Source organism: Scylla paramamosain, chromosome 4 (assembly GCF_035594125.1).
Source record: "Scylla paramamosain isolate STU-SP2022 chromosome 4, ASM3559412v1, whole genome shotgun sequence".
NCBI lineage: Eukaryota > Metazoa > Arthropoda > Malacostraca > Decapoda > Portunidae > Scylla > Scylla paramamosain.
The window spans coordinates 27,309,527-27,319,526 of NC_087154.1; the positions used below are offsets into that span (position 1 = coordinate 27,309,527).

At 42.0% G+C, this 10,000-nt stretch overlaps 1 long non-coding RNA gene and 2 other non-coding genes across 3 annotated transcripts in view; 2 read left to right on the forward strand and 1 right to left on the reverse strand.

Annotated features, from left to right (window-relative positions):
- The window catches only part of LOC135097430 (uncharacterized), a 94,555-nt gene that overhangs the window by 42,409 nt on the left and 42,146 nt on the right, over positions 1 to 10,000 (forward strand). The gene's annotated exons all lie outside the window — the stretch shown is intronic.
- Trnaa-agc (transfer RNA alanine (anticodon AGC)) lies at positions 4,872 to 4,944 on the reverse strand. The gene has a single exon. It is a non-coding gene; the product is annotated as a tRNA-Ala (tRNA).
- On the forward strand, positions 5,222 to 5,294 carry Trnaa-agc (transfer RNA alanine (anticodon AGC)). The gene has a single exon. It is a non-coding gene; the product is annotated as a tRNA-Ala (tRNA).

A 10,000-nucleotide genomic window follows, 5' to 3' on the forward strand; every position in this document is an offset into this window, starting at 1 on the left:
ACTACTACTACTACTACTACTACTACTACTACTACTACTACTACTACTACTACTACTACTACTACTACTACTACTACTACTGCTACCGGTACTACCATTCCTGCAACCACTACTACTACTACTACTACTACCCTAAATAACAACATCAGCAATAACAAATGCGGCGACAAGGGCAGGAACAGCGAAAAGGCGTAGTAATGACGGTACGTAATGCAAATGTTGATAATAACACACAGGCGCCTTGAGGCCAAACTCATGGTGGACTTGCGAATAATGAGACCAGCAGACCGAGAGTTCCCAGGGGCACACCACGTCACTGAGTTAAGTATCCTTCCTAACTCCCTGCTCCTAGGAATAATTGTGTGTTTTCTTCGCCAGATTAAAAGTCTACATCGAATGAAGCAATAGATGAGATAAGGAAATGGTTAGAAGGTGGTCCAGTTTTCATCATCTGGGGGAAAAAATGCGTTAACAGGTCTTACAGTATGATTAGGGTGGAGGAATGTCGTGTTAGAGAGAGAGAGAGAGAGAGAGAGAGAGAGAGAGAGAGAGAGAGATGAACCAATACCTCCCAGGGGAGAAAAAAGGTACAACAGATGGGAGGCTGCCTGGACCTTCCTCCTCCATCCCTTCCTCTCGCCTCAGCCTCCGTCATTCCCCAGCCCGGTTCTCTCACGCAATCCCCAGCATCCTGACCCTGCCGCCCTCCTCCACACACCACCCACATCACCTCACTCCATATCTCACTGTGCATTCCCTCCTCTCCCTACCTACTCTCCCTTGTTACTCCGGTCCATTCACCCCTTGCTTTCACGTCCCACACTCCTTCCTCTCTTACTCTTTCCCCCTCTCCTATTTGCACTCATTCTTGTCACTCTTACTCTTTTAGTCTCTTCCTCTCCTTCTATTTGAACGCATTCTTGTCTCATACTTCTTCCTGTCTTACGCTTTCTTTCTCCCTTTCTGTCTCTTCTGATTCACTTCTCTCCCCAGTCTGCCTTTCTCTCTGTGTCTATTTTATTCTTTCTTCTACACTTTTATTCGTATTCAAGGTATTCGTTGTTTCATATGGTCTCTGTTCCTCTCTCTGTCCTTTTTTTTCTCTCTCTGTGTCTCTTCATGTGCTCTTCCTCCTAGTGTGTTCTTATCAGTCCCCTCATCCTCTACAGTCCTGTCAGCAGCTCCCACTGTCCGCTGATGGCACGAAAATATCCCGGAAAAGAAAAATTTACGTTTGGGCTAAAAACAAGAGCGAGAAACCCACCCAGGCGTCCTTTGTGGTGAGGGATTGTGGGCCTTTGAGCGTCAGGTCGTAGGTTCTGGTTTGTCCCTCGCGGTGGAGATTTACGGCAATCACAGATCCCAAGGAAGGAGAAAAAGAGGAAGGAAAAAAGTAGGCGCGTGGCAGCTGCCGGTCCTTGGGATTAGTATAGTGTGTGTCTGTGTGTGTGTGTGTGTGTGTGTGTGTGTGTGTGTGTGTGTGTGTGTGTGTGTGTGTGTGTGTGTGTGTGTGTGTGTCTGTGGATGGACGTTATCTTTGAGTGGAGCTTCTCTTTCTCTATCTTCCCGAACCTCATTACACACACACACACACACACACACACACACACACACACACACACACACACACACACACACACACACACACACACACACACACACACACACACACACACACACACACACACACACACACACTCTCTCTCTCTCTCTCTCTCTCTCTCTCTCTCTCTCTCTCTCTCTCTCTCTCTCTCTCTCTCTCTCTCTCTCTCTCTCTCTCTCTCTCTCTCATACATCACACACACACACACACACACACACACACACACACACACACACACACACACACACACACACACACACACACACACACACACACACACACACACACACACACACACACACACTCATAAAATTTACCATAATGCATTGTATGAAAGCAAGAAAGCATGCCCTATTCTATTGTATATGATGAAGAGAGAGAGAGAGAGAGAGAGAGAGAGAGAGAGAGAGAGAGAGAGAGAGAGAGAGAGAGAGAGAGAGAGAGAGAGTTATAAGGGAGTAGAACAAGTTAAAGAGAGCGAGTTAGAGCTAGGTCAAAACAAAGACAGCTTGATTATGCACATGAGAGTCTGGCTGTCAGGGAGAGAGGGAGGCGGGGAGGGAGCGGAGGAAGGGAGGGATAATGGAGTGAGGGAGATACCATCGCTGGTGGTGTAATGGCGGGTAGGAGTTTTAATATTGCTGTGTGGATTATGTTGATGGTACCCCCTCCTTCCTCCTCCCCCTCCCTAACCCTCCCTCCTGTCTCTCATCTCCCTGCACCTCTCTCTCTCTCTCTCCCTCCCTCCCTCCCTCCCTCCCTCGATTCCATTCTTCCATTCCTCGTGTCCTGTCTCTCTCTCTCTCTCTCTCTCTCTCTCTCTCTCTCTCTCTCTCTCTCTCTCTCTCTCTGCGTGTCTTATCTCTTTTCTTTCTCATTTTCGTGTATTTTTCTTTTGTCTCATGCATCTCGTTTGGCTAATCTTTGTTGCGCATCGTTGTTGGTTTTCCCTTTGTATTTGATCTAATTTCCTCCATTTATCTTCTTTTCTCTCGCTTTCATATCGCAGTAATCTCCTTCCTCCTTATCCCTCCTTCTCCTCCTCCTTCTCCTCCGTTGCGTGTCTTCCTCGTGTGCTTGTTGTGTTCCTCCCATTTGCTAAATTTACCGGTACGTTATGCTTATATTTTCCCCGTCTGTAATCTCTCTCTCTCTCTCTCTCTCTCTCTCTCTCTCTCTCTCTCTCTCTCTCTCTCTCTCTCTCTCTCTCTCTCTCTCTCTCTCTCTCTCTCTCTCTCTCTCTCGTTTACCTCCCGCCACGGCAAGTCTCTCTCTCTCTCTCCCCTCACAGTTCCTTGCCGGGGCGTCATTTGGTTTATTATCTCTTTACTTTCCTCCTTCTGTTCGCATGCCACTAAGGATTACTTTTTTTTGTCGTGTTTTCTGTGTGGATGTGTTGTGGGCATGGGTGTGTGTGTGTGTGTGTGTGTGTGTGTGTGTGTGTGTGTGTGTGTGTGTGTGTGTGTGAGGGCATGAGTGTATGTGCACGTGATGGTATGTAATATGTTCGTTCGCACATTTGTGAGTTTGTGTTTGGTTCGTGTGTGTGTGTGTGTGTGTGTGTGTGTGTGTGTGTGTGTGTGTGTGTGTGTGTGTGTGTGTGTGTGTGTGTGTGTGTGTGTGTGTGTGTGTGTGTGTGTGTGTGTGTGTGTGTGTACGCGCGCGAAATTTCCCATTAATGTGTTGCCCGGGGCTGTGCAGGCTGCCTAGTTGTTGGGCCGTGTAAGAACAGTTATTGGGGAAAATTTGGTTGCCCAAGTACAGCGTGGGACGTGGCTCCGCTGCCCACCCACCCGTGCGGTCGTCTTGCTGGGAGCCCTGAATATACATCCCCTACGAGCCTAAATTCTACCTATTATGAACCACGAATATAACCACCCATTCCTTTAATTTTCCTAAAGAAATGCAAGGCCAACATTGATGCAGACCTTCCCTAACCTCTTCCATTCCCTTCTACAAACTCAAGACACTCATCCAATCCTCAATGTCTAAAGAGGACTTGTAATTCGGTTGAATCCGCAGTCATTACCCTTTCAATTGGCCACCATTAGTGTGCATCCGAACTTGAGCGTCTTATAATCCGGAGGTATACCGACTGCACATGGCTGCTCACCTGTTGGCGGGGCGTTATTAGGGCCACAGGTACAAGGCCAGGGTCGCCCGCCAACCAGACTTCTCTTCCCACAAGGTATGGTCCGTCGCGCATCGATTGGCTGTCATTACCTTATTGATGCTGCCGGGAAACGTGTAATGATGTCGTAACCCGGCCAGGTACGTTGGTTACTCCCTTTAGTGGGTGCCTATTTCCTGGCCTCGTTCAGAAATATTAGCCAGTCACCACCGTTTTAGGCAGGGAGGAGGTTGCACCACCGAGGGTAACGCCGTGTGTGGTGCAGTGCGGCGTCGTGTCCTTGAGGTTGCAGTAAGTAAATCACGACAGAGGCACGGTGGCGGTGAGGTAAGGTGACAAGGCGCAGCGAGTTAGGACAGGTTGTACACCCGCGCCAGACTGCATGGAGGCAAGTGTTATGGACGAGGCGACCTTTTCTTCGTCTTTTACTTTTTTTTTCTAATATCAGGTGGCGAAGAAACTATAGGGTGGAGGTGGGGCAAAAGGTGATTTGAGGGGCCCGTAATGACGCCCCTTTTGCCTCCGGGATGTTGCCGGCCGCTGCTTGAGTGTTGCTGTGCCACTCGGCGGGAGGAAGGGAAGGGACGAGGAAGACTTGTTGCTTACGAGGAGAATGCGGCGGTGAGTGTCTGGCTTCCGGCAATACATGTCCAAATGGGAAGTGTTTTGGAATTCTCTCTCTCTCTCTCTCTCTCTCTCTCTCTCTCTCTCTCTCTCTCTCTCTCTCTCTCTCTCTCTCTCTCTCTCTCTCTCTCTCTCTCTCTCTCTCTCTCTCTCTCTCTCTCTCTCTCCACCACATCCCGGGGCTGCCAATACCTGCTCACGGGTGGCCACAATCATACTAATTTCACGCTAAAGAATGTCACCTCAGGCAGTCGAGAGAGAGAGAGAGAGAGAGAGAGAGAGAGAGAGAGAGAGAGAGAGAGAGAGAGAGAGAGAGAGAATGTGCGACTGTATTTTTTCCATTGAGACACGACTGATATATTTGTATACTGTTGTAAAAAATAAAACTTGATAGGTGATGCTGTCGAGTAAAAAAGACAGCACTCATCTCTATACACACTTACACACAATCACTCACACGCACACTCACGCACACTAGTATGTAATTGTACAAGGCGGGGGAAAAACCTTAATTGGAGATGCGGGGTATCGATCCCCGTACCTCTCACATGCTAAGCGAGCGCTCTACCATTTGAGCTACATCCCCAGACACCACTTGAACCAAGCCCTAAAAAACTGATTTGTGTTCCTTTTGGAAAATTATGATCCACTGGGTGATAGACGTGTGTGTGTGTGTGTGTGTGTGTGTGTGTGTGTGTGTGTGTGTGTGTGTGTGTGTGTGTGTGTGTGTGTGTGTATATATATATAATATATATATATATATATATATATATATATATATATATATATATATATATATATATATATGCACACATACACATCTAACGCTAATATAAACTACTCTTTGGCGTCAATTTGTAGGAGGGGATGTAGCTCAAATGGTAGAGCGCTCGCTTAGCATGTGAGAGGTACGGGGATCGATACCCCGCATCTCCAAGCATTTTTATCCACTGTTTTATTTGTATTTGTTTAATTTGATGACTGAGGGCGCCTGACTTTCCTTAGGTATCATGTTACTCGTATCGCAGCCTGACGCCAGGGTGTGGAAGCATTGCGATGGACGCCTCTCGAGATAAAATAGTCCGCTAGTACTTTAATATCTCATTTCGCAATTGAAGATTTCACATAGGGTAGAGACTCACTTCACCGATAATTACTGTGTAATGCCATTATTTGTATTTTATCTCCTTTTTGGAAACGGTGCAAAATTTGGTGGAGTCGCGCCAAACATGGATCGTCCACACCAGAGAGAAAGTGCGGGAGTCTTGTGTGTTTTTACTGGCTGCCGCTGTCCGTACTTTGGAGACCAGCTGCAAGCAGTACTATCTGTTATATAAATACACTTGCTTCCTGCTCATACTAGACAACCCACAGCTGAATTATACTGATGGTTTTCTCAGGACTGATGATCTTTGATTATTTCTGCTTCACCAGCCCTGTTCTTTACATTGCCATGACATAAACCTTGGGCAGCCTCGCCTGTCCCGCCCTCAGCCATTCTGTTTTTTCTCGCTTTGCAAGCAGCTGTGGAGTCTTTGCTGCTTGATACGAAAGAAACTTAAATATTGCTATTTGTATTATTATTATTATTATTAAATTATTATCATTATTATTATTATTATTATTATTATTATTATTATTATTATTATTATTATTATTATTATTATTATTATTGTTATTATTATTACTATTATTATTATCATCATCATTATTACCATCATCATTATTTTACTACTGCTACTACTACTACTACTACTACTACTACTACTACTACTACTACTACTACTACTACTACTACTACTACTACTGCTACTACACTACTACGACTCCTACTACTACCACCGCCACCACCGTCGTTGCCACATGTCAAATGCACAGCGTAATGCTCTCTCTCTCTCTCTCTCTCTCTCTCTCTCTCTCTCTCTCTCTCTCTCTCTCTCTCTCTCTCTCTCTCTCTCTCTCTCTCTCTCTCTCTCTCTCTCTCTCTTCCTAGGCATTGGGAGTTGAGGGAAGAAGAGATGAGCGTCAGAGAGAGGAGGTGAGTATTGAAATGAAAAGATAGGTGTATGGAAGACTTAAGCAAAAGGTAAAAGAACGTAATACTCGTATAGGCTGTAGGTGGTCATCAGACGTTGTGTGTGAGGTGACTTGCTTAACACTGTCTGGCATACACCAGTACTGTGTAATCAGCCGTGAATCGGCGTTATGTGCCTGTGGGAAAGACTGGTATAGGTAATTCAGAATTCCTCACTAATTACATAGTAAATAGATTAATTTATGTGGGACTTATTACGCGTAATTACAGCTACAAATAACCTCAGGGTTTTGTTAATCTTGTTAATCTAAATCCTTTCAAACACACACACACACACACACACACACACACACACACACACACACACACACACACACACACACACACACACACACACACACACACACACACACACACACACACACACACATACACACACGTATGCTTATACCCTCTTCATCTAACCCAGGTTACCTGCGTCTCCCTTTCCTTGTCATCCGGCAGCACCACCAAGCAGGAGGTCACTTGGGGATGATGGTAAACAAAGCCTTCAGCATTATATACGTAAGACCCTTCTTACACCGCCTCCTATGAACAATGCCTAAATAAGCTTGGACTTAAAGCCTCTCCATCCGCCAAGAGGGCCTGTCAATTCGTCACAACCTCCTGAACTGCCCACACTGCCGCCGCTTCCTGCCACCGGATGTTCTCTCCCTCTCACGCTCTAGTGAGGAATCACATCCGTCTGGTACTGATCAGCGCCCGGACACGCAGGTACAAGCACAGTACCTTGACCTCCATTGTGAAAATCACAAACAACCTGGTAATGCCTCGCTTCCTCACCACCACAACCTCTGTAGAAAAGAAAACCATTCATTTCCTCCCTGGAACCATGAAAATGTGAGCACTTTATTTAAGCAAGTTCCTTCTTTAAAAACTTGTGTATTTACAGCGTGATGGCTGTACAATTAACAGTAAATATATATATATATATATATATATATATATATATATATATATATATATATATATATATATATATATATATATATATATATATATATATATATATATATATATATATATATATATATGTTACGCATAATGTGGACAATTGCCTAATGTGAACATTAGGCAGAAAATTGCCTAATGTGTACATCAAGCAAGTAGGTTGCGTAAAGTTTACAAATTGTTAACATTAGGCAAAAAATGCCTATTGTTCAAATTATGCAGCTCAATTTTGCCCAATGTGAATAAGGAAAACATAATTAATTAATGCAATATTAGTATAAGTAAAATAGGTCAATCGATCTCAGGGTTCAGTTGAGTCCAATCACAAATTTTTGCATGATCTGCCTGGGTGACAGCGCGAGTTGCATTTAATTTCTTTTCTTAGGCAGCTGCACCTTCCTGATGTACATTGAGTAGTACATTGACACTTTGTATAACCTTGCCCACCAGTGGCTCTTGCTGTTGCTGTTCTCATCGATAGGCAGATATCAGGAACCTCTTCAGACTTTATAAGGGTCTGTTTGATCCCACTTAGGTCAGCTGGTGTAAATTTTGTTCTAATAATAACCTAACCTAACCTAACCTAACCTAACCTAACCTAACCTAACCTAACCTAACCTAACCTAACCTAACCTAACCTAACCTAACCTAACTATAACAGACCCAAAGTTTCGAACAACATTCGAACAAAACTGTAGACACTGGTTTGTCATTCAATTCACATTAGGCAAAATACCCTTGCCTAATTTGAAAATCATGCCTAAAGTGGACATTAAGCAAGTAAGTTGCCTATTGTCAACATCGTGCAAACAAATTGCCTAATATGAAGATTAGGCAATTTCACTGCCTAATGTTCACATTAGGCAATTATCCACATTATGCGTGACATATATATATATATATATATATATATATATATATATATATATATATATATATATATATATATATATATATATATATATATATATATATATATATATATATATATATATATATATATATATATATATACACACACTCATTCTTAGGCAATGCAGTCTTGCGACAAACAATCCACATAAGGTTAGGGATTTGACAACATTTTTTTTGCATAAAGCAATTTTCCTTAAGCTGCAAGGCTGTTACAGCAAGAGAAATCGCCGCATCACGTGTGCGTAATGCGACGACCTTCCTCTGCAGACTGGTGGTTGGTGCGGCAAGGAAGAAGAGGCAGAGCTACTGCACTCAATCATCAGCTTAACCAGTACAAGAAAGAAATGTGCTCGTATGAAATAAAACCGTGTACTTCTTTATTGAATTTTCCCCTTTCATTTTTTTAAATTTTCCTTTCCATTCTTGCTGACTTTACCTATTCATGTATTTGTACATTTATTCATTTGTTTGTTATCTATACTGATTTAAAACTAAAGTGACATTTGAAACCTCAGTAAAAAAAAAAAAAAAATATATATATATATATATATATATATATATATATATATATATATATATATATATATATATATATATATATATATATATATATATATATATATATATATACGAGTATATATATATATATATATATATATATATATATATATATATATATATATATATATATATATATATATATATATATATATATATATATATATATATATATATATAGTTAACCTTTAAATACTATATTTTCCTTCCTTGTTGTCGGTGAGCATGTCTTGTAGTCATCATTTATGGCTGGTGTGAGGGCGAGGGCGGCGCGCAGCCCCTTGCCTGCATTATGTTCTTTTATTACGAATGAAAACCTTTGGGGAAAATGAAGGTTAAGGGTGTCTCTTACACCTGACTTCTGAGCCACAAATTTATGTAGATCCTCCCGGACTGTTTCTGAGTCAGGTGTATAATTTGATCCAACAAGGAAGCCACAATTACCGGGGTACTGTTCCGCGGTGGGGCCACCGGAGCACATCAACATCTGTCTGAACGTCAAATTTTCCCTGAGCAAGAGCATCCTGTCGGTATTATTCTGTCCCATTACGAATATTTTATTACCCACCAGGTGTGAGCAGATGGCATCCTTCATTTCCTTCGCTTTTACTTCTCCCCATTGCGTTTATTAGTCTTTTTTTTTTTTGTCTGTTGCTTTTTTTGTTCTTTTGCGTTTTCCCTATCTTTTTCTGTGTTTGGTTTTCTTTCTTCCTCTCTTACTTTCCTCCTTGCTCACTTTTGTTTTGAGTTTGTATTTCTTTTCATTATTTTCTTTTTCTTATTTGTTTCCTGATTTTAATTTTGACCTTTGTTCTTTGTCTTAAACTATTTAATTATTTGTATTAATACGAAATTTCTTTTTAATTTCTGCTTACTTAAATTTTATTTTCATAATTTGCGCATCTTCTCTTATCATTTAATTATTTAATTTAATTTTTACCTTTACATTCTTGCTAACCTGCGTTTAGTTTTATTACCTTTCACTTAATTAATCCTTGTTTAATCATATCTACATTTAATTTCATCACATCTACATTTAGTAAAACAATGATAATGCCTTCCACACACACTGACACACACACACACACACACACACACACACACACACACACACACACACACA